We start from the raw sequence: 26,650 nt of genomic DNA on the forward strand, positions 1-26,650 counted from the left end.
TAACTGTGGGTTCTTTAATTATTTTCGGAAACTTGTCTCAAATTTCACCTGAAATCCCCAGAAAAATGGATGTGTGTCTAATTTTTTTCACATCTAGATGACTATATCTACAAAATTAGACAAGGGTGATAAAAACTGCAATACTAGTCACATTTTTTAAAATTATTATTTATGATTAGCTGCAAACATTTTCAGTACATGTAAATTTCCTTAAGTGCATTTAAATGAAGTGCTTAGAAATTAATGTTCCTTACAAAATTGTTTTTAAACAGGTCAGTAAAAGCATCTGAAAATAAGCAAGGAGCTTACTATTGAAAATTGATGGTTACAAAAGAATGTCAGAAAAATGTATTAGACCTACTTTCCTTTCACATTAAAAGCTTTTTTGAAAACACATTTGATCCTTTTTCCCCATCACTGACAGTTCAGGCCTATCTACGACATATTATTTGATCGTGTGAAATAAAATATCAGTTTCATTAGCTAAAAACTTCCCAAGCCCATTACTTTTGAGATCTTTTGAAACCTCTTGAACAACACAAAGGTAATTGAAGACTGGCGAATTTTGTTTCCCTCCAACAAATTTTGAAATCTTTTCACAGATACTTTCTAATGCCATTTCATGAGAATCTTCTTCATACAACCCTTGAGTCACTACCCATTAATGGAACTTCACTTTCATCTGATGTTTCCGAATCGCACACCACCAGTTCCCTTTTCCATTTCTTGGCTAGTTTTTCTTCCCTCTTTGTTTTTTGAATAATTTTCTTGTTCTGTCTTGCCTTTTTTGTCCTTGTTTCTCCATTTGTAGTTACCTTTTCCTCCTTTTTCTGGAAGTAGTCCGTCAGTTAAGGAGGCGTAACAACAGCTGGGGTTTTTTGTTGAATTAGTGTTACTAGGCCAAAGCGAAGTTCTTATAAAGGGTGATGGTACAAAACCTGCCCTAATGGACTGTTTTGTTTCATTTGTTGTCATTACAGCTTTTTGTGGTGTCATGTTCTAGCTGATTGTGATATTTTTACCACTTTTTAAAGTTGAGAAAGTTGTTCTAGTGATGAAAACTGTGGCAAGTACAGCAAGGCATCCTGTGGTGCAGATGATGGTGCTGGTGAGATTGCTTGCTGAGGCATAACATATCTAACTTGTCTATTTACTTCCTTCCAGAGGTTCTAAAGGGACAAATCTTCTGCTCGATATGCCCAGTCTCCTTTATTTTCCACAAAAAAATTTCAATCTCTCAGGTCCAGTGTGATCTTTAAGCCAAGTTACGTAGTTCCTCAACTGGATCTCTGGGATTGCTGTTGCCACTTGTGGCACAGGAATATCTATTTCTGGAATTACAACAGCTTCTGCATTCTAGGGAAATAATCCACATTTATGGAACTCATTGTGTTATACCATTGAGAAACAAACTGAGCACGTGGGCAAAGTTTTCTTTAAGTGTCTGTTCTCCCTGTTTCATTCTTACATATTTTGCTCCCAAGATACTCGGAGTACGAAACACAGCAACATCCATTGTTGTTTTTGTGGTCTTAAGTCCAGAGACTGGTTTGATGCAGCTCTCCATGCTACTGTCTTGTGCAAGCTTCATCATCTCCCAGTACCTACTGCAGCCTACATCCTTCTGAATCTGCTTAGTGTATTCATCTGTTGATCTCCCTCTACGATTTTTACACTCCATGCTGCCCTCCAATGCTAAATTTGTGATCCCATGATGCCTCAGAACATGTCCTACCAATCGGTCCCTTCTTCTTGTCAAGTTGTGCCACAAACTCCTCTTCTCCCCAGTTCTGTTAAATAGCTCTTCATTAGTTATGTGATCTACCCATCTAATCTTCAGCATTCTTCTGTAGCACCACATTTCGAAAGCTTCTATTCTCTTCTTGTCCAAACTATGTATCGTCCATGTTTTGCTACCATACATGGCTTCACTTCATACAAATACTTTCAGAAAAGACTTCCTGACACTTAAATCTATACACGATGTTAACAAATTTCTCTTCTTCAGAAACGCTTTCCTTGCCATTGCCAGTCTACATTTTATATCCTCTCTACTTCGACTATCGTCAGCTATTTTGCTCCCCAAATAGCAAAACTCATTTACTACTTTTAAGTGTCTCATTTCCTAATCTAATTCCCTCATCTAATTCCCTCAACATCACTCGACTACACTCCATTATTCTCGTTTTGCCTTTATTGATGTTCATCTTATATCCTCCTTTCAAGACCATGTCCACTCCGTTCAGCTGCTCTTTCAGGTCCTTCGCTGTCTGACAGAATTACAATGTCATTGGTGAACTACAAAGTTTTCATTTCTTCTCCGTGGATTTTAATACCTACTCTGAATTTTTGTTCCGTTTCCTTCACTGCTTGCTCAATATACAGATTGAATAACATCGGGGAGGGGTTACAACCCTGTCTCACTCCCTTCCTAACCACTGCTTCCCTTTCGTGTCGCTCTACTCTTATAACTGACATCTGGTTTCTGTACAAATTGTAAATAGCCTTTCGCTCTCTGTATTTTACCCCTGCCACTTTTAGAATTTGAAAGAGAGTATTCCAGTCAACATTGTCAAAAGCTTTCTCTAAGTCTACAAATGCTAGAAATGTAAGTTTGCCTTTCCTTAATCTTTCTTCTAAGATAAGTCGTAAGGTCAGTATTGCCTCATGTGTTCCAACATTTCTACGGAATCCAAACTGATCTTCCCGAGGTCGGCTTCTACCAGTTTTTCCATTCGTTTGTAAAGAATTCACGTAAGTATTTTGCAGCTGTGACTTATTAAGCTGATAGTTCGGTAATTTTCACATCTGTCAACACCTGCTTTCTTTGGGATTGGAATTATTATATTCTTCTTGAAGTCTGAGGGTATTTCGCGTGTCTCATACATCTTGCTCACCAGATGGTAGAGTTTCATCAGGACTGGCTATCCCAAGGTCGTCAGTAGTTCCAATGGAATGTTGTGTACTCCCAGGGCCTTGTTTAGACTCAGGTCCTTCAGTGCTCTGTCAAATTCTTCACACAGTATCGTATCTCCCATTTTATCTTCATCTACATCTTCTTCCATTTCCACAATATTGTCCTCAAGTACATCGCCCTTGTATAGACCCTCTATATACTCCTTCCGCCTTTCTGCTTTCCCTTCTTTGCTTAGAACTGGGTTTCCATCTGAGCTCTTGATATTCATGCAAGTGGTTCTCCTTTCTCCAAAGGTCTCTTTAATTTTCCTGTAAGCAGTACCCATCTTACCCCTAGTAATACATGCCTCTACATTACATTTGTCCTCTAGCCATCCCTGCTTAGCCATTTTGCATGTCCTGTCAATGTCATTTTTGAGACGTTTGTATTCCTTTTTGCCTGCTTCATTTACTGCATTTTTATATTTTCTCCTTTCATCAGTTAAATTCAATATTTCTTCTGTTACCCAAGGATTTCTACTAGCCCTCGTCTTTTTGCCTACTTGATCCTCTGCTGCCCTCAAAGCTACCCATTCTTGTTCTGTTGTATTTTCCCCCCCCCCCATTCCTGTCAATTGTTCCCTTATGCTCTGCCTGAAACTCTGTACAACACAACATCCATAGGCTGCAAAGTGTGTGTGCGTTTGGATATATAGCCACCATTTCAATCCCTGTGACTCAGGGGGCAATGACTTGTGATGTGTGACCATCTAGAAACAGAACAGCTGGGAACTGAAGAATGTTGACAGTGTATTCATAGAAGTTTCCATTGTTCATCCACACACTTTCTGAATGCCCAATGGCCTATTCCTTTAGCATTGCTGTGGCCATTGTAGCTGATATTCTGAGGTACCAGAAAGAAAATGTTTAGAGTGTAAACTAGGCTTGCTAGAGAATGTAGATTAACAATTAACAAACAAGTAAAACTACTGTATTTACCTATGTACAGTCATTGACAGATCAGGTTTCACAACAGCTTTTTCCATAATGAGTGTTATAATGTTCTCTGTTTCATAATTTGCAGCCTCTTGATATACTGTCTTGCTTCCTCGTTCAGCCAGATTCATTCTGCCCTTTGGATTGAGGAAAGTAGTAGTTTCATCTCCATTAAAAATTCTACTCGGGGCTCAAGCACTGAATTTAGCCCCCTCTCCTCAAAATAACCATGAACCTCCTTCAACTAGTGTTTAATATTATCTCAAGCGACTTTTCTTTGGTTTGTAGTTAAATTTTGGCAAATCCTTGGACTTAAGGTGTGGTGTCTTCACATAAATTCCTTGTACCATTTTTTACTGGGAAAAGACACTTTTACTTTAAGCTTTAATTCCTCAGCCAACTTTTTAGCAGAATACAATAATGTGTCTTTTGAAATTGGAAACCCAGTTTTCCTCATTATAACCCATTCTGCAAGTAAATTTTCTTGATCTGTTGAAAATGCTGTAGCAACACCAATTTTCATTTCTAACGAGACCTGCCCCTTGTGTTTGCTCATCGAAGTTACCTTTAGAATCCAAAAATTATTTGGAAGCAGAACAACAGGTCACTCCATGGTTCACTGAATCAATGGCATCTTTCATAGACTTTGTGAGTATTGTTGATATTTCTTAGGATACATGTTTCTGGGGAGGGGTGAAAGTAACAGTTACTTAGGACACTTATACTAGAAAGTAAGATTTACTATAAGATAGCTCCCCTAAATTCACCACTTCGAAACGAGTGCTCAAAGCTGACACCTTGTGTCATTTATGCATTCTAAGTGACATAGCTTAATAAAACTGATATCATTATGAACAGCACTAAAATTGCTTTTAGATAAGGTACAAAACTCATGTTGTATTATGAAACCTATAGTTGCCATCCTTGTCATATTTAAAGATTATGCTAATTTCAAAAAACCCAGTAGTTAACATATGGATGTATGCTTAAAGTACTAATTTTATCCTATGCTCAACAAAATAAAGGCAATAATAGTCTTAATCAGTAACACAAAAAATTAGAATCCTAATAAGATGTACAGACAAAATTGGCACTTATGATTTCCTTAAGATTTGCTTCTTTCTTCTATTGCTGTGCAGCTCATAACAAATACAACTTTGCCTTCCAACAACCAGGATGGTTTCTCAGTGTCTTAATAAGACACAATGAACAACCACGAAATTTTACTGCAATTTGATTGTTGGAACATAATTCATCAGTGTTAAACCAGATGTTTCAGTTCATCTAAATAGTTTCCATAAAATATAAATATGTTTTTGAGAAAAGGTCAAATCTTCTGTGAAGTAATTTGTCTAAAAGTGAGAGATAATGAAACATTTGATGCACCTAATTTCATGTACATGGTTTAAAAATGTTACTTTAATGTATTCTTTTTTTCCTTTTAGAAAATACATTTGGTGGAGACCCCTACCCCCCTGGAAGGCATGATCTTGTTGACACCTTGTTTGCCCTCCTAGCACGTTCTGTTCTCAAAATGTCCTACATTTCGCATTTGATTCGAAGGAGGCCTTTGTGGCAGGTAAAAATCACACCATTGTACCTTTCTATGTGCAAAATAGCTAGTCCTGGAAGATACAGACTTTTTGGCATTTCATTTACTTATCTAGCACCAGCTGTTCATGAAAAATTTCACTGTTCCCACAATTCAGAAAGTTTCCTTAATTAGCCTATTTACTTCCAAGTAATTTATATTTTTGACAGTAGTCGGCTAGGTATCCATTTTGTTCATTTTTCACTCTTGTTTGGCTACAAAAATTCAGAAGAAAATCAATAGTATAATTTATAAGTGGTTTTGTTTCTACTCAGCTCAAACATTTTATGAAAATGTATAGAGTTTCAATCACATACGATATACATGCTCTTTGCTTGCTGTCGTGTGCAAAAAATCTCGTTTCGATATCTTGAACCATTTATGAAACATGATTTTTTCAACTACACTTTTCCCAATATGTGCCCCATCCACCATATGTAAAATCCAGAATATCAAACTAAAAGGTAGTCCTGATATCAACTTCAGCTATATATATATATGGTCGTTACCTGAAGCTGTTGTTTGCCCATGTAGGACTTAGCCTTAGTCAGTTTGGATGGAGAAGTGAAACGAACTGAATTGTACTTGCCTGATATTTTGCAACTAGTAAATGCAGGTGGAATTCATCTTAGGTCTCCAAAATACCTAAAAAAGAGGATACCCATCTGAGAGATTTCATAATAATTTTATCAGTCAAGGCTTTTTTCATCCGCTGTGTTCAATATTTATCAAAAATGAAAGTAAATTCCAGGACGGACTCACAAGGACTCTGTGTCAGTGTGGGAGCACACGAGAGAGAGAGAGAGAGAGAGAGAGAGAGAGAGAGAGAGAGAGAGAGAGAATAATTCATCTGATATGTTCAGTAGCACTATTGTCAGTGTGGCAACCAGCATAAAAACAGTGTTAATAGTTAATTGAACGGCAGTGTGACAATAATTTGGATACTATACCAGATGTATTGAGTGGCAGTTCTTTAAATATGAATAAACAGAAACACCTACAACAAAGGTCTTCGAAAGTTACAAGCATCTTTAAGAGAAACACTGTTAAAGATAATGTGACTAGTTCTGGTGCAACTCCAGAGGTTAGGTTCCATGAAGTAGGTGTAGAATGAATTCAGAGATGCATTGCTAGGATCACAACAGGTCAGTATAGTTTTCACGAAAAGGAGAGAACTTAATAGGGCATATGTGGAAGAAATGAGACGTCATTCTTTTGGAAGTCATTTGTATAAATTTACAGGGACTGTACATTGGGAGGTGTTAAGTCATGGGATAGCAATATAAAAAGGTGGCAGTAGTATTGTGTACACGAGACCATAAGGGCAGTGTATTGGCGGAGCTGTCATTTGTACTCAGGTGATTCATGTGATAAGGTATCCAAATTGATTACTGGTGCATGACTGGAATTAACAGAACTTTGAATGCAGAATTGTTGTTGAAGCTAGATGCAGGGGACATTTAATTCTGGAAATCATTAGGGAATTCAATATTCCAAGAGCCCTGTGTCAAAAGAGTGCCGAGAATTCCAAATTTCAGACATCACTTCTCACCATGTATTACGCAGTGTTCACCGGCCTTCACTTAACGACAGAGAAGTGGCGTTTGTGTAGAGTTGTCAGTGCTAATAAGCAAGCAGCACTGTGTGAAATAACAGCAGAAATCAATGTAGGACGTACAACAAATGCATTTGTTAGAACAGTGTGGCGAAATTTGATGGTAATGAGCTACCACAGCAGATGACCAACACAGGTGCCTTTGCTAACAGCACGACATAGCATGCAGCACTTCTCCTGGGCTTGTGATATATTGGTTGGACCCTAGATGACTGGAACACATGGCCTGCTCAGATGAGTTCTGATTTCAGTTGGTAAGAGCTGGTAAGATCGGTGTGTGGCCCACATCCCATGAAGCCATAGACCCAAATTGTCAACAAGGCACTGTGCAAGCTGATGGTAACTCCATAATAGTGTGGGCTGTGTTTTCATGGAATGGGCTGGGTTCTCTGGTCAAATTGAACTGATCATTGACTGGAAATGTTTATGTTCGGCTACTTGGAGACCATTTACAGTCATTCACAGCATTCACATTTGCAAACATGTCAGCGGTTCACAGTGGTTCGTGATTGGTTGGAAGAACATTGTGAACAATTCTAGTGAATGATTTGGCCACCCACATCGCCCAACATGAATCCCATCGAACTTCTAGTCAGAGGTTACTGTTAAGTGGGTTTGCTGGAAGGAGAGAGTATGCATGTACATAATAAATTGGCAATTGGACAAATGACTATGATACTACGTGTGGAGTTTAAAAAAAGCCATACCTATGTAGGGGGTATACTTAGGTTCATCAAAAAAAAAAAAAAAAAAAAAGAATGCTAGTCAGAGGTCAGTTTGTGCACAAAATCCTGCACCAGCAAGACGTTTGCAAATATGGACAGCTGTAAAGGCAGTGTGCCTCATCAGTATTTCTGCAGGGCACTTCCAACAACTTGCGGAGTCCATGCCATGTAGAGTTGCTGCACTATGCACATATTAGATGGTGTACCATGACATTAGTCACCTCAGTGTGTTTGAGATCTGCGTCCACTGTGTACCCTTGAAAGGATTCTGAGATTAAGGTTAGGGTCCATATTGAGGCATGGGGCTGTTTTACTACTTGCCAAATTCTGATAGAGTAAGTGTGAAAAAGTAGGGAGAAGCAGTGGAAACAGATTAACAGGAACAGAGGGACAGCACAACCTGTCTCCTCCCCCCACCCCACCCCCCACCCCTGTACCCACAAAAAAAAGGTGAAAGTGCAAGAAGTAAGAATAAAGGCTGCCGGAGTTAAAGGAATTACTGTTAAGTGGGTTTGCTGGAAGGAGAGGATATGCATGTACATAATAAATTGGCAATTGGACAAATGACTATGATACTACGTGTGGAGTTTAAAAAAAGCCATACCTATGTAGGGGGTATACTTAAGTTCATCAAAAAAAAAAAAAAAAGAATGCTTGGTTGTATTTCATAGACAAGTCTTCTTTCCATTGTTTTATTGAAATGTGAATAGTCTGCTTACAGCATACATGTACATTATTGGTGTTACAATTAATGAACACGTTATTTTAGCACTACTCATACTACCACACTTCGTAATGAGTGGACCTTTTTTTTTTTTTTACAGGCTACCACTTAAAAAAGTGAAGTGGTCCATGGACTGTTAGTTGTCAGGGAGAAATGATTTTAGGGTAGGTTTAAAACTTGTTTTGCTGCCTGTCAGACTGTTTGTTATTGAGCAAGTGATCAGAAATTTTTGTTGTTGCACATTGACCTCCTTTCTTACCCACGGATTGCTCTAATAACGAGTAATAAAGGTCATTTTCCCCTCTAGGGTTGTGGATATGGATATCACTAGTATCAAATTTTGACAGATTATGTATGACAAATTTCGGTACCAAATACGTGTGTGTTGTGATGGGTCAGTTAAAGTGATCAGTTCTTTGAAGTACGTACATAGCGACCACAGACGAACACTGTATTATTCATGCTGCTGAAGTTGGTGCAATTAATACTTTTCTCTGTAAGTGATGAGTTACTCCAGAAAATTATTCCATAATAACTGACTGGAAATACGAGGCGGTTTTTTGCAGGTGGTGTGCTTGCTTCTGTGTATGAATGATGTATGTTCTGTTCTGCTGATGAAGGCTATGTCTGAAAGCTGTCTGTAAATGTTTTTTAATTGTGCCTGTGTATAACTTAACGTGTCTTTGTTACAGTTAATAGCAATCGTATCTTTTCCTACATTGTTGAAAATGTAGGGTAATCCATTTTCAGTGAACCAATTAACAGTTCGTTGTAAAACACCAGTAAACGATCTCTTCTGTTGCTTTCTCTCTAATGGAATTGATGAAAACAAGAGTACAGTCTCCAAACTGTACGAATTTTGCTCATTGCATGTTAAATGGAAGGTCATTCACATATATAAGGAATAGAACTGGACCCAAAATTGAACTTTGCCACTAATATTTTTTTGCTTTTTCATTGTTTGCTGAATTATTCAGCACATCTTTTTGCATTCTGTTAAAGTGTGGTTCTGACCAGTTGTATGTAAAGCCATCAATTCCTTAAAATATGTTTTTCATGGGAGTCCAGTGTGGTGTATACTAGAGGTTCCCTAACCTCGTCTCGTACACCACGTGTCAATTTTTTCTGCATTGTGTAGGCCCCACCTTTCATGTTTTGAACTATATTACTTTAAACACAAATCTAGTACAATTAATGCTTTTAATGGAAGAAAGTCACCTAATGATTTATTAGCACATTTTTCAATATTTGCAGGGTGTATACGCCCCGGGACAACCGGGAGATCCAGGAAAAACCCGGGAATTTTTTCATCCGGGAATTTTTCATTGTTTTAGTTTTCAGTTAAATTTTTGTAACATTGACCTTGACCGGTAAGAACCAATACTCTAACAAAGGATATTACTGTGTTTCACTACTGCAGAATAATACTGCAGCAATAAAGCCGGCCAGAGTGGCCGTGCGGTTCTATACTCTATAATCTGGAACCGCGTGACTGCTACGGTCGCAGGTTCGAATCCTGCCTCGGGCATGGATGTGTTTGATGTCCTTAGGTTAGTTAGGTTTAAGTAGTTCTAAGTTCTAGGGGACTGATGACCACAGCAGTTAAGTCCCATAGTGCTCAGAGCCATTTTTTGCAGCAATAAAACTTCAAAGAGAGAAAAAAAAAATAAATAAATAAAACAAAGTTGCCAAGGAAATGCGCCATATACAGCAACAAAACACAGTGCTCATACAAGCATCTGCCAACAGCAAAATGTGTCAACGGCTTTAGGAAGACTATGCAGTGCTTCATAACAGCAAATTTCCTCCGATTAGTGTGACGTCACAGCTGCTTACAGTAGATTCATTTGAGCCGTTGCTAGCGAGCTCATGCTCATGCGCATGCGCAGTTGAGTCACGTATGAGTAGTACCTTCTCCCACTTTTTTGCCAGAACGCTACACTGGTAAGGGCTAGTTGTACAGTCCCCGGCTAGCAGCAGCTTAAGTTCTATTGTGGGAGCAGTGCGGAAAACATGAACACCTAATAACACCTAACCAGAGAAAAAACGCGGGATAAATAAAACGGTGATTGTGGCAGGCTTAGTGAAGTTAACCGGAGAATAAGTTTTAAACCTGGCAGGAATATTCACAGAATTAGTGATGACAAGATTGTTAGAACAAGGAAGGAGAAGAAACGGTCACATCACACAAATTATAGAAGAATATGACGATTCCAAATTTATATAAAAATTTCGTACTACTGCTTCAGAAGCTAGAGCATATGAATGAAATGTGAAACTATTTCTTAACATGAAACTTTTTGCTTGTAGTAGGCCTAATAGGCATTCATTATATTCTGATGTGTTATAAAAATGACCGTTTGTTCCAAAACAGTGTCGTTTATTCGGTGTGTGTTACAATTACTGCAATATTAGGCAGACCTATTTCGTGACAAAATACATTTAATCAGATCGAGAAACGACGCCCGTCTTCGTTTCTATTCGTATTAATAGCATTTTCAGTATTAGACAACATTTGATTTTTTCATGCAGCAAAACATTTGACGAAGTTTGTTGAGCTAATAGATTCTTACCCAAAAGGAAAGCACGCCATGTAAAGCTGTACTAAGGTTAGTGAGAAAAACAATGCAAGGACTTAAGGATTGAAGAAATGCGTACTGTCTTGCTTGTCTATGGTCTATACTGGTTTTATGTATCCTATATTTAATTTTATGTCGCACAAACCATAAAGTTATTAGCTAACAGGCAATGAAGAGTGCAAATTTTCTGAAGAGTTACTGTTCTCCCGGTTACAAATAATCCCATCCAGTATTTGTGAGTTTTTTTAAAACAGGGGTAGGTTGTCAAACCGGCCGATCGGGAGCAGGAGAGGCACCTCAAGAAACTTTAATTTCCAATGTTCTGAATATAGTTTGATGGCACCCATTACAAAATGTTACACGTTTGAGTTCCACAGAACGAAATACAGTGACACGACATGCGATAGAATGGTGTGTGAAGAGGTGTGGGACTGCACTTTGCCACATTTAAGACCAAACAATGCCTTACAGTTCCTCAAACACACACATTTTAATGTATCAGGCTCTTCAGAAAGATGTACGCTACAAAATGGACATTTTTTGAAAAGTTGTTTTTTTTTTGTGTCCTACCTCAAATTATCTAGTATTGCCCTGGTTCGGAAATATCATAGATCCGGTGCAAATCTACAGAGCAGTCTTAAGTTGTAATGGGGAAGTGGGTAGTCTCACGTGACCCTTGTTTACGTTTGGCGATTTTGCTGTTTCCTTTTCGTTTATTGCTCTTACGTCAAATGAAAACAAAACGGATTTCTGTGACCGGGGACTATCAAATGAATTACATAATTACGGAAGGCTAAAATATGTTGTTGGTTTCAGATTTTATTTTATTTTCCCTTTCTGACAGTCAATCGCATTGCAGAACAATGAAGTTATTTCTGTCAATTTGCAAAAGAAATTTGGTTTTTATTAATCTTTTCCGCCAAACCAGCCAATTTACTTTAAACGGGTTGTTTAATTCCACACTATTGCTTAGTTTCAACTGTTCGCTGCATTTCAGGTGAATGTTTTCATCTTCTAGAATGTATGGCATTATGCCATAGTAAAGAACCGAACATGAGATAATTCAGTACTGGTACTCAAAGAATATTTACATCCGAATCTGGACATACGAATGTGCACTTTAAGCCGAATTATGCATTTTAGTATGGTTCACGAAATACCCGTGCTCTTAGTGTCCTGTAATGTCTTGTTTCTTTTATGACATTATGTAAGATGCTTGTTATCAGGTGCCCTCTTGCAAGTGCTGAAACGAACCTGTTTCTAACAGGTCACTGGAAAATATTGCGAATGGTGGTTTGAAAAGCGTTACTTTCAAAGTAAATTTCCTTTTACACAAGATGAACTATGTGCGAGAATGTATGATGAATTTCATAAATCCCAGAGCTTTTGACTCTTCGTTTAAAAATCAACTCTTTGAGTATGATGATCTGGAATAATTTCGAGCCCAGAAGATATAACATTTATGTCGTTCTTAGACATTTTACTGGCACATTTGTGTGATGTATCTTTAAGTGTAACATGCTCAAAAAAGGGGCAACATTATATGTGGATGGTTTTCTTTTCTTGTAGTAACACTAAATATATTGATTTAAACCATTAACTTTCCCTTTTGAGTGTTCGCGTTAGCTAACAGTGATTTTGCTTTTGGCCGACTACGTCACGTGTCCTATGTTCTGAATATCCACTGTCATCGGTTGGCGAGATCACCTGACGTGAGCTATGACTGGCTTACAAAAGCGCATTGCAATCACAATTTCTATGCTTTGGAAAGTAACATGCGGTGTTTGGTGGAATTCGAATTTATACTTTCGTAATATGAAAATGTGCAGTGTACATGTTGCTGCACGTCAGACACCTTCCCAAAACATGTTTGGTTCCCTGAGTTTTGGTTTCTAAAGTGCTGGGAAATCTACGCCCATGCATAAAACCTTAACAATTCCAAAGACTGGTAAGTTTTACAGTTCAGAGGAAACGTATTCTCTCACTTAACACGGAAAAAGGGTATTTTCACCCGGGAGGAAATGTACTTTTAACGGAAAAAAATCCAGGAATTTTTTTTTTCCTTGTCCACGTATACACCCTGATTTGGATACAATTTAATTAGTTTTCATCATAAATCCCCTTGATCAGTGATTTAATTTATTTTTTAAGAAGATTGAGAAGTCCACTGAAACACATTGGAATGGGGTATGTAGGTGGATAAGCTATCATAAATCACAATAAAACAAAAGTAATCAATTATTGATAATATAATGTAAATCGATGCATAAAAAATCCACTCACCAAGTGGGCGTGTGCACGCATATTTAACTTTTACAAGCTTTCGGAGCAAGTGGCTCCTTCTGGCAGAAGAGTTGAAGGGGAAGGAATAGAGGTGAAGGAAAAGGACTGTAGAGGTTTAGGGAAAGGGGGTACAGTTCAAAAAAGTCACTTGGATCTCCAGGTCAGAGGCGGCTTACCAGACTGGGTGAGAAGGAAAGACTGATTGTTGGGGACTGCATTGGACGAGATTTGAAAATCTGAGAGCTTATAAAGGTGGCAGACAGGATAATACGCAAGACAGAGATTACTACTAATGCATGATGTAATAAGGGATAAAAATGAAAAGATAATTGCATTGTATGTAACAGAGGTGGGAGGGGGGACAGTGAAAAATAGGAGTCAGAAAATGAAAGATGGAGTAGGAGGATCACATTGTGATCTCTTCAAGGCAGGGCTGATTTTCAGGTTTGCTGTTAGAAAGGTTTCAGGATTGGGCTGCAAAGTGATATTTCCAGTTGACATTACTTGTAAAGGAAAGTAGATCATTCACCAAAGCAGCATGATAAAATGCAGGTGTAGGGTTGAAAGGGAGACTATCGGATAATAAGAGAGAATTTGGGGGGGGGGGGGGCATTGGACGAGAGGTCCAAAGAAACACCCCCCCCCCCCCCCCCCCCCCCTCCCTCAAAGGACATTTAAATGTTGAACCGTTGTCAATCTGGCTGTTTATGACCAATTCGGAAACTGAAAATTTGCGCTGTACATTTTTGGTTCATTAGGTTCATTTTGGTAAGGAAAGCGCAGAGCATAGTGTTTTTATCATGTTTAGACTGTCATCTTGTAAATGCAAGTTTACTTCATCAATTTTAGTAAACAAATCTGTTGAATAAGCAATGTCTGGTGTCCACTCGATTAAATTTTCTGTAGAAATGGCATCTTTGGCGTACAAAAACTCTAAAACACCTCAAAAAATCTTGTCAAGCATGAGCCTTTTGACAACCAGAATACATAGTGTGAAGGAATAATCGTTGACAGTTCTCATTATTTTCATCACATAACAGCACAAATAACATAGAACTCAACACATTGTTTTGAATTTTGTTTTCTGCATTAATGAGAAATTGAAGAGACTCATGCAGTCTACCACTTAGATGTTCGGCAGTTAAAGGTTCTTGATGTTTTGACACGGTGTATTACAAACACCAGAGGTACAATTTGTTTTAAATGGTGTATAAATCTGCAGTTGAGCCAAACATGTTTGGTACACACCTGTTACAACTGACACTATATTTGATAAATGGATCACTTTATTCCATGAACTAATTTTTCAAAACATTAAATGTGTGTTTACCTTTAATGTCTGTCACAGTTCTAGTGAAGAACAGTTCCTCATGAATTTTTTGGTGCATAACAAAAAAAAAATATGTTAACAATAATGGTCATTTCCGGGTTGTTTGTGGATCATTACTCAAGATGCTTTCAGTATCATAACTCATTCCACCATCTTTGGAAAGTCATTTTTGCTCAACGCAATTCTTTTGAGTATATCATAAGTAGTTTTATATGGAAAAGTTTTTAATATGTCTTCAGTGGCAGGCAAAATTACCTGTTCCTTGATAGTATGCGGTTTTAGAGATTTAACTATAAGTAGTGAGATTATATAAGACTCGTGCAAATAACCATCATGTGTCTCCCTTTTTATGTAAACTGAAGGTGGAGGGGGGAGAGAGGAAGGGAAGTAGCTAATGATATCAAATGCATTGTATGCGGAATCGGCAGTAATGAGTGAAAATGTATGCCAGACCAGGACTTGAACTCAGGATCTCCTACTTGTTAGGCAGTTGCATTAACCACTGTGTCACCCTTTCGGTGTTTTGTCAGAAATGCATGGACTATACAGGGTGTTACAAAAAGGTACGGCCAAACTTTCAGGAAACATTTCTCACACACAAATAAAGAAAAGATGTTATGTTGACATGTGTCTGGAAATGCTTAATTTCCGTGCTAGAGCTCATTTTAGTTTCGTCAGTATGTATTGTACTTCCTCGATTCACCGCCAGTTGGCCCAATTGAAGGAAGGTAATGTTGACTTCCGTGCTTGTGTCACATGCGACTCATTGCTCTACAGTACTAGCATCAAGCAAATCAGTACGTAGCATCAACAGGTTAGTGTTCATCACGAACGTGGTTTTGTAGTCAGTGCAATGTTTACAAATGCAGAGTTTCAGATGCCCATTTGATGTATGGATTAGCACTGGGCAATAGCCGTGGCGCGGTATGTTTGTATCGAGACAGATTTCCAGAACGAAGGTGTCTCGACAGGAAGACGTTTGAAGCAATTGATTGGTGTCTTAGGGAGCACGGAACATTCCAGCCTATGACTCGCGATTGGGGAAGACCTAGAACGATGAGGACACCTGCAATGGACGAGGCAATTCTTCGTGCAGTTGGTGTTAACCCTAATCTCAGCATCAGAGAAGTTGCTGCTGTACAAGGTAACGTTGACCACGTCACTGTATGGAGAGTGCTACGGGAGAACCAGTTGTTTCCGTACCATGTACAGCGTGTGCAGGCACTATCAGCAGCTGATTGGCCTCCACGGGTACACTTCTGCGAATGGTTCATCCAACAATGTGTCAATCCTCATTTCAGTGCAAATGTTCTCTTTACGGATGAGGCTTCATTCCAACGTGATCAAATTGTAAATTTTCACAATCAACATGTGTGGGCTGACGAGAATCCACACGCAATTGTGCAATCACGTCAACAGATTTTCTGTGAACATTTGGGCAGGCATTGTTGGTGATGTCTTGATTGGGCCTCATGTTCTTCCACCTACGCTCAATGGAGCACGTTATCATGATTTCATACAGGATACTCTACCTGTGCTGCTAGAACATGTGCCTTTACAAGTACGACACAACATGTGGTTCATGCACGATGGAGCTCCTGCACATTTCAGTCGAAGTGTTCGTACGCTTCTCAACAACAGATTCGGTGACCGATGGATTGGTAGAGGCGGACTAATTCCATGGCCTCCACGCTCTCCTGACCTCAACCCTCTTGATTTTCATTTATGGGGGCATTTAAAAGCTCTTGTCTATGCAACCCCGGTACCAAATGTAGAGACTCTTTGTGCTTGTATTGTGGGCGGCTGTGATACAATATGCCATTCTCCAGGGCTGCATCAACGCATCAGAGATTCCATGCGACAGAGGGTGGATGCATGTATCCTCGCTAACAGAGGAAATTTTGAACATTTCCTGTAACAAAGTGTTTGAAGTCATGCTGGTACGTTCTGTTGCTGTGTGTTTCCATTCCACAATTAATGTGATTTGAAGAGAAGTAATAAAATGATCTCTAACATGGAAAGTAAGCGTTTCCGGACACATGTCCATATAACACATTTTCTTTCTTTGTGTGTGAGGAATGTTTCCTGAAAGTTTGGCCGTACCTTTTTGTAACACCCTGTATATGCACGCTGCCCAGCCAGCCCACATTCCCATGTAGCACCAACTCTCCAGTAAAGGTTGTGGATTTATTGCCCATCGAAACAAGTAAATTATATGAATGTGTGGCATCCGTTCTTTCAGGTTTGTCCAAAAGAACAGACACGACGCATTTATTCTCCCTCCCTCCCCCCCCCCCTTCCCCTCTTTGTGTGTGTGTGTGTGTGTGTGTGTGTGTGTGTGTGTGTGTGTGTGTCCCTGATCTCAAAGCAAACATTCTGTCCGTGTGTCTCGCCAGAAGTTTTTTAAGTTTCTAAAAGTGTTTCAAATCATCTGTATTGTCAGGGTGAAACATCAGCTCCTCCAGCTTCGATGGTTTGCGTAAAAGGCCCATAATTAATTGCTGTCCAACAATGACATAATGAAGCCAAATGTCAAATAATAAAAGCTATTAGGGTAAATGTGATAAGACACAGTAATCAGTCGACCCACTCAACCTCAAATCATGTCTCTACGTAATCAGAGGAACTACAGAAAGAAAATGTGATTAAATAATTCTTACTTTTCTCACACACTCTTGAAACCTAACTTTGATTCATATTATCCTACCTAGTTATAGTCTATACACAAAGTGATGAACAAGGGCTCTCAATCGGCAGTAGTTGTCAATGTCGGTCGACTTTGGTCGGCTCGTGTGTTAGTTATATAATTACAGAACCTTGAGTTTGTAGCCATAGGGAAGTAACTTGTTTTACAAATTAATACAACTCGTGATAAGGGACGAAGCAGTTTCTGGCCCATCAAGGATTGTGCGAGATACTTTCATATCCTTGGAGAAGGGCAAGGGGCAGTACTTGAAGTGGAGCTAAAAAAAATATATTAATTTTATTAATACAGTAGCTGAATGTTCTAAGCAAGGGGGCAAAACTGAAGTTGCTATACCCTCTCTTGGCTGATAAGATGGACAGTGACGTACACAGGAGCAAGATTCAGCCTTGTGGGAAGAATTCGGGTTTCTGATTGTGGTCTACCTGACTCTTGTTGCCCCACAGTTGCATTTAATGCAGCCCAAATAGCCTTTCAAAGATCACAAACAAGTCCCAACTCTTATTACTATATTATTTAAGGCTTGTAACATTTGGCGGGCGAATGTGTAAACGGCATTCTTACAAGTGATTGTGGTATCCAAACTGTGATGTGTTAATTAAATTGATTCTATTAAAATGTGAGACTACTCTTGAGCACATTATTCTTTCGAATAATTTGGAAAAAGATATCAGTTAAGAAATTTGACTATGTTTTTCGTGGCACCTTTCTTATAGAGGTTTAACAGTGGCATATTTTAACCTGTCTGGAAAATTCCCTGTTGCCAGTAGTTCATTACGTATCTTACGAAAGACCTGACTTATTAAGTTAGCTTAAACTTTCCTGAATTGTGTTCAAAATTCATTTTAGTTGCATATGCATTCATATTTTATCCTAATATATGCCGGCCGCTGTGGCTGAGCGGTTCTAGGCGCTTCTGTCTGGAACCGCGCAACCGCTACGGTCGCAGGTTTGAATCCTGCCTCAGGCGTGGATGTGTGTGATGTCCTTAGGTTAGTTACGTTTAAGTAGTTCTAAGTTCTAGGGGACTGATGACCTCAGATGTTAAGTCCCATAGTGATCAAAGCCATTTGAACCATTTTTCCAAATATATGTATTGTTTAATTGCATTTGTGTCTCATTCTTTGCAGAGGTAAAGAAATGTGACTGTGTAAGACTCCTAGCATCTATAATCGTTGGTCGGTTTGGAAATACATATTGCTCTTGCATATAATATTGTTGTCGGAAGGAAAGAAAGCAAGCTGTCTTACAATTGAGCACAATTTGTCAGCAAAAACAGGTCAGTTACTTCAAACAGCAATCTCATAATCCTCTGTATGCCAACACTTTGTTCATAGGTGTAGTTACAAAAATAACTTTTTTTGCTTCATTGAAATAATACACAGAACACAATTTATCAATTAGTCATAATACCTAAATTTTCTCCTCTGTTTTACTCCTGTGCACAATAGCCCCTAGTCAGTGTAATATGTGAGCAGAAATCTCGTGAGATTTCACTAATAAACACAATGTTGTAATAGGCAAAACATTTTGCTTGCTCATATGTACCTGCATTGTGTTGAATCAATTTGTGGAATAAAATCTTCTCTAGTCTTTATTCCTACTGAGAAAACGTACACACATATTAGAGTATGTGGTCTGTCATTCAAACAGGATTAGCTGAAGCGTGCGTGTGAAGTTTCATGAGCGGATCACACAGTAGTCAGTGGTGAGGTGTGCAATTATTCATGTCAAATTGCTGCTATGTAATGGGAATTGCCCCACTAAATTCTAATTGTGGAAGCCTTGCACAAGGAACTTCACTGCACATATATTGTTACAAGTCATGAGATACCTCCTAATATCATGCCAGACCTCATTTTGCCTGGCATAGTGCAGCAACTCAACATGGCATGCTCTCAGCAAGTCATTAGTAGTCCCCTGCAGAAATATTGAGCCATACTGTTGCTATAGTCATTCAGAATAGTGAAAGTTTGCCGGTGCAAGATGTTACTCATGAACTGATCCCTCAATTATGTTTCATAATGTTTGATGGGTGGGTGGCTAATTCATTCGCTTCAGTTGTCCAGAATGTTCCTCTGACAAATTTTGAGCAACGGTGGCAGGCCATGTCTCCGCAATAACCTTTCTTTCAGGAGTGCTAGTCCTGCAAGGTTCGCAGGAGAGCTTCTGTGAAGTCTGGAAGGTAGGAGACGAGGTACTGGCAGAAGTAAAGCTATGAGGATGGTGGGTGAGTCATGTTTGGGTAGCTCAGTTGGTAGAGCACTTGCCCGCGAAAGGCAAAAGTCGCGAGTTCGAGTCTCGGTCCGGCACACAGTTTTAATCTGCCAGGAAGTTTCATATCAGTGCACACTCTGCTGCAGAGTGAAAATCCCATTCCGACCACTGTAATAACTCAGATTTTATAAATGTGCCAGAATCCAAATTTTGTTCTCTTCCTGAGAGGAGGCTATTAAGGCAGTCATAATTTTTAAGATAATACCTCTTGGTTTTGAAAAAGTTATTTAGGTAATGTAAAATGTTTCGCAATGTAACTGAAGATAATTTTTCTTCACACCTATAAGCTAATGGGTCTTAGGAATTTTGGAAGACCTTGCAAGGTAGAACTGTGGGAATTGGCGATAGGATCTGAAATGGCTTGAATAATTAGATGGTGGTTTATTCACAGTTGCTTTGTGACTACAATTACTTACTAACTATATTTTAGGCTAGTCTTCATTCTTTCTGTGAAAAAGTACACACATAATTGACAAATGAGGTGTACTAAATATCATCGTGTGAAAGCTATGTTGGTTCCTTCAGCCTTATCCAACTGTTATATACATTTCTAACAAGCTTCTACCAGACACAAATTTGACCTACATACTGTATTTTCATCTTCATATGTATAACATAGTTGGTTCTTTTCAGCTATAGATATCAGTTCAGATGACTGAAATTATGTTGTTAGTGAAAAAGTTTTATAAATCCCAATACAGAGAGAGAACTAAATTTCTTGAACTAAATATGTTTCGAGTGCATTGGGTTTATTGTAATGTTGTTAATTGCTACATTTCCTTTATTGTGTATTTTTCTTCAGTTTCAATACTTGTGATTGATGCAAATTGCCAGTTTGACACTATGACTGAGTAAAGTAAAACTTTATCGAGAAAGTAATAGATTGCTACTGAATGTAAAAATTACACGTAGAGTTGCAGACAGGCACAATGAAAAGCGTGCTATAAATTGAGCTTTTGGCCATAACCTTCTTCAGAGAACAAAACACACAAGCAGGTACACCTCCCTCACACATCGCCGCAATTTCTGGGTGCTGCAATTAGAACGCAACTCTTTGGGCAAGGAAGGGGGAGGGGGGATGAGCACTGTCTGGTGGAGCATGTAGGGACAAGATGGCGGTAGGGCGAGGCTGCCAGGTACAGCATCCAAAAGCTGTGGGGGAGGGAGGGGGGACAGGGAGTGGGAAAAAGAAACTAGAAGAGAAAGGGGGGGGGGGATCGGTGGGTGCTTTAACAGATAATGGCAGACAAAGAGGGTGATGGGATGTGAATTGGGAGGAGGTCATAGGTCAGAGGAGGCAAAAACTGTGGGTTGAGGGTGTGGGGATAGTAACAGCGATTGATGCCAGGATAGGTACTGGAGCTAAGGATGTGTTGCAAGGATAACATCCATCTGTGTAGTTTGGAGAAACTGATAACGGGGCACCCCAGTGGCTCACAACCCTTTTGAGAGTTCATACATGATCACACGGGGCCTGGAGCTATTGTGGCCCTTTCTTCCCTCTAGGGTTGAATTCCCTTTTCCTCTCTCTGTGCCCTTTCCTACATGTGCCTGGCTCTTCTCCTGATTTCTGGTATTACTCCCAGTTTTTATTCCTCTTGCTTTCTTCTTTTCACCTTTCCTTTTGATGTTGTTGGTCCTTTATTGGGGTTGGATCTGCCCTTCTGAATTTTCTCTCCATATTATGTGCCATCTGGGGAAGAACAGTTTACTTAGCATCTTTGGTGTGTGCCTTACCACCTCTTCCAACTTTTCCCTGACACTGTTGTCCTTCAATGCTGTATAGTCAGTCAATTTTGTGGGATCATTATGTTTTTGGTTAAGCCCCCTGACAACACAGGGATCACACTTCTGATACAGAAGCTGATACCTCTCGTGTATGCCTAGGAGTGGTTGCTTGTCATTCTGGAACATCAGAACTCAAGGCAATGCTCGCTGTGCCAGATGGCCCTTGCTGTGGCTGGGTGGCACCCATGGGAGAGCCATAGATAGGAGTGGGTGGTATCAGGGCAAACACGTTGCATATTAGATGCATTAAGCTTCAACTAGGCCGTCACTTTAGTTGCCACTATACCTTTCAGTGCTGCTTCTTGTAACACTAAAGGCTTTCCTTCTGTGACTACACCCAGGGAGAAGGGCCAGGCTTGCTGGCTTGGAGTGAAACACTTTCCCTGCTACCTGGTCTGTGCCAGGAATGACAGGGACACTTTTACCCATTATACACCCAGGGAGAAGGGCCAGGCTTGCTGGCTTGGAGTGAAACACTTTCCCTGCTACCTGGTCTGTGCCAGGAATGACAGGGACACTTTTACCCATTATTTTTCGTGGAAACTTTTCTTCAAAAGTTTGGTGAAGTGTGTTCTAAGTAAGATCAGGTTTGTCACAGGTTCTAGAATATCAGGGAATTCAAAACGCTTTAGGGAAATTTGAAAAAACCACTGGAAAAACCTCACTTTTGCCTCAGTAGATGAAATGGTTCGCTCACTGGGGTGTCGTGCATCGTCACTGTGGGGACAGCTGAGTACGTGTGCCACTTCCCTGCTTCCTCATTATTATTGCTTCTCCCCTCAGTTTGCAGTCAATGCTGCCACCACTTCTTGCCACTAGTCAGCAGCTGCCAACGACAGGCAGGGAGGCATGAGGAGTGGTTTGTTCGGATATGATTCTCAGACACTGGATGCAGGGACTAGAGACTGTGGGCATGTGTGCTGTCTGAGTGATAGTGTGAGTGAGTGTGTGCTTCCATTTTTGGACAAAAGCTGTGGCTGAAAATTTACTTGTGAGAGTTTTGTCATTTCTGCGCACCTGTCTGCAGCTTGGCATTCATCTTGGTGGTGAGTTACTACCTATCCTCATTATTATTTTCATCAACATTATGTCTGTGACTCATTAATAGCTGGCCACAAGAGTGGACTTTCACAACGGACCAAAACTGCAGGCCATTTCTGCGGGTAACTGTAATGGATCGGGCCTGCCGATCTGAAGCCATTCGATTTCCACTAATGTGCAGGCGCAGGCCCTGCCCATCGAATCTATACTCACTGGTCTGCCCACAGGCCAGGTCTGTTTCTGTGTGGCATAATGCAATAGATTTTCATAGTGTATCCATGGACCCAGGACTGTGGTGCTCCTCAGCAGGCCAGAGGCTGTGGATTGAAGGAATTGAGACTATTTCACCACAACACTTTGTAAAGTGTGCAGTTTTATAGACATTTTATTTATTCTAGTACGTTTTGGCACTTAAAAAGTAGTTTATACATTAGGAAGTATGGACAATAAGAAGAAAATTGTTAGTTGATGGCAGTTTGTACGCTGTGTACTCATGTATTTCTCGAAAGAAAAGTCACAGAATAACTGTAAAATGGTACATATGACACACCTTTCTAAAAATTTCATGGTACTTCAGCTGGCCATTGTAGTTAGGGAATGTACAGAGTGGGCAATACTTGGCTTTGCAGAATGTGAGAAATTTTATGTTTAAGTTGATCACTGATTTTAAGTTAATGTCATAAGTGAGTGGGAAAACAATCCTTAATTTTGTTCGAAAGCATTTTATAACAAAAATGAGATGTAGAAAATTTATACCCATTTTTCTTTTCATATTATTCACAAATTATTATTGTCTTACGCCATTTTACTGCTTCATGACTTTCTGTGAATTAAAATTGCCTACAATGTAACAGTCAACACTGCACTGTTGAAAATAGTTAATTTGTTTTATCATCTCCTCATTGAACTTCCATAGCCAAGCTGAATTTGCACACGGACAAGGATGATCCAACGAGAGCAGTACTTTTGAAATGGGAACTGTACACTGATCTTATGGTGGCCATTTGAAAGCATTAGCAGGACTGTGGGGTGTCATAAAGGAGATGGTTATATCTTGTAGTCCATGAGAGACACTACATCTGCCCCACCCACCACTGATGGTCATACACACAAGAAATGAAATGGCTCACTACAAACTCTTCTAATGTGTATGGAGGTATCTGCATTTCACACACAGTAACAGGCTGCATTTCGTAGAGAACTTTTCTTGCAATGTATGTGACACTCTGGATTGCAGCCCAGTAGTGAATTCCTACCACAGGCTTTATAGCAGACCACTCTTCTATCTTTTTTTAAACAGAATTCCCTTAGTATACTTTCACTTAGGATTAAGAGTTTCATGTGTGTTACTAATGTTGATATGATGTGTACAAATCCAGTAGCACCTCTTGTAGCATCAACAGCTTCATGCTGGAGATTAAATCTTGTTGCAAGGTGTTTACAGTGACCTACCCCATCACATACACTTCGTCCATGGCCTGTTGCTGAAAATATCTTTTTTTTTTTTTTCGTCATAATTCGTGAACTTCAGTATTGAAAAAGCTGAAAGTTGTTTTTAACACTTTGACTGCCGGCAACATTTTGGTAAATGTTTCATTTTGGCTATGACTTTTTTTCTGCACATTACTTTAAAATATTGAAGTTAGTATATCTGATTGTGCATGAAATTGTATTAAATTGGTATTGACCTGATAAATATGGTGTGATCGAATATGATGCACTTGGCCCATTTTAAACTTGAGATGAAACTAGAAGCTTTATATGGCTATGTGCACCACTCCTGATGCACAGTCATATCTGAGGAAGAGATTATTATAGGAAAATAAAAGTTTCAACTAGCTGTTATATAATTGAAATGCGGAACTAATGTGTCACTATTCTGGGATGTGGCTGATTTTACTTCTGCTGTGGCCCGTCAGTGAATCCTCCGGATATGATGATGGGGTATTCTTTTCATGGCCCAATGCCTAACCTCTGTAACAAACTTCTGTGGCTGTACTGTCTTCTTCACCATATGTTACATCAGTGTCAGTATCCTAAAGATGCAGTGCTTCAACAGTCATCAGTTCAGCACCAGGACACATTGCGAACACCTGCAACCAACATTTACCACCTTACAGCTCTTGTCATACACACAAAAGCATCAGGTCCATCTCTGTGTACTTCTTTCCATTGACACTGATTGTGGTGAAACAAACAAGTTTCAAATTGATGCTGCACATTTCGTGCTGTGTCTGGCATTTTAGTTGTAAGGAATAAAATTTTGTGAGTCCAATTTTTAGATTCAGGTTCTCCATTCTCATTAGGCGACATGCTTCTCTTATTGGCCTTGTCGGACATCTTTCTACCTTCTTAACTTTTTCACAATTTTTACTAACAGAGATAACATCAGCCTTGTCAGGACTTTGCCTGCTGAAATCTTTGTCATCATTTAGGTGATACCAGAGAGCAACAGTAAGCATATCATCTTGCAACAGATGCCCCACAGTGAGAATCTGGGCATGCCCAAATACCTTTCTCATTCTTTATTTTATGAGCTTTTGAAATCAAGTAATATGAGGAAGTTGGTATGTATTTCTGTACCTGCTGCTTGGATTAGTTACCTGGTATCAGTGTTAGTAACTGTACCTTCTTGGTATGGGTGGTTGCTGAGATAGGAGTATTTTGGTTTTGAAACCTCACATCACAATGCACATATCACTTTCTTCAGGTTCTGCACCAAGTGCATCTACATTATACACTTCACAAAATTTTGAAGATGTTGCTTGTTTGAAACTAGTTTCAATTTCTTCCACTTTTCTTTTTACATACTGTTTACTTTTTGTGCTTCTTATCTTTCCTGGACCTTTAAGGGGGATGTAGTAGGGGCTACAGCGGAAAAACTAACATTCAGTGCATCTACAACTTCAGGCCCATGAATATAAACATCGACACTGTCTTCAGTTTCACATTCGGATGATGATTGTTCAGGTGGGGTGTCACTAAATTTCTTCTTGTAGTGAGTGCATTCCTGCACATGGATGTGATGCTAATACCATTACTTGAGAACCAAGGTGTTTCTGCAATACCTCTGGCACATTTCCAACAACTGTGAAGGGATTTTCACTTTCTGAAACACCACCTTATTGTGTCTTTTTTCATAGTCCACACACCTAACTCTTTCACTGCTGTACTTCCTCACTGTCATTGTATGTAACAAAATGTTCAAACCAAACACAAAATTTGATGCAGAATAGTTTGTGAGTGTTGCCAACATTCTTATTTTACACTAGATATTCAGTGATGCGAAATATGCAAAATGTCGAAAAAAAAATTTTAACACTTAACGCTGAAAAATGTTGCCCACTGTGTTTGCACTGATTACAAACATATTAACCGAACAATATTTTGTGCTGTTATCAGAAGTTTTCAGATGGGGGTTTTCGAGTAAATAATTTGTAAAAACTCGTAAAAATGCAATTTTTACATTTTCAGTAATTAATATTTACATAATACAAATAGCTGGAGAGAATATATTGTTTATACTAATTACATCTGTAGCATCTGGTAATATGACAGAAAAGATAGCGTTCTGTGACTTTCCAAATTAGAAAAAAATTGTAAGTGAAAAAAATTAACTTAAATTTCGTGTTTTGATATTAAATTTGTAAGTTAAAGGAAGCCTGTTAGTGTGCAGGTGTCAACTAAATTTCAACACACTAAGAGGGAACTTTAATGCAAAACATCTGCCAGGTCTCCAGTACGTTTGGTTTATTAGTTTACTTTCTTTGTTCTCTATTGCCTTACGAGTCATTTACAAAATATACATTTTCCAAAGGGCCATACCATTTACAAAAATACTTTGCTTCTTAACACTTATGGTATAGAGGGCTAATATATATTTTTTTCAGAGAAATTCATGACCATGAGTTGACGTGACCTGTATGATGGAATCAACCTGTTATGTCTTCCCCTGACCTCTTCCATCTGGCATCTCCCAGCAGCAATGAAGGCCTGCAGCTACAAGTCGTCCACAGGACCCACAGTCAACATGCCCAAGGTTGAAGTCCGAGGACAAGGCCCATCCAATGCCCACAGAAGTGCAACTCTCCTTCATAATCTG

General features: G+C 39.2%; 1 long non-coding RNA gene across 2 annotated transcripts in view; it reads left to right on the forward strand.

Moving 5' to 3' along the window:
- LOC124595501 overlaps positions 1–26,650 on the forward strand; it is a 41,674-nt gene that overhangs the window by 10,179 nt on the left and 4,845 nt on the right. For both annotated transcript variants that reach the window (XR_006978214.1, XR_006978215.1), the window contains exon 2: positions 18,573–18,721. This is a non-coding gene — a long non-coding RNA (uncharacterized LOC124595501). The remainder of the gene's footprint in view (positions 1–18,572; positions 18,722–26,650) is intronic.

This window comes from Schistocerca americana, chromosome 2, assembly GCF_021461395.2.
Source record: "Schistocerca americana isolate TAMUIC-IGC-003095 chromosome 2, iqSchAmer2.1, whole genome shotgun sequence".
NCBI lineage: Eukaryota > Metazoa > Arthropoda > Insecta > Orthoptera > Acrididae > Schistocerca > Schistocerca americana.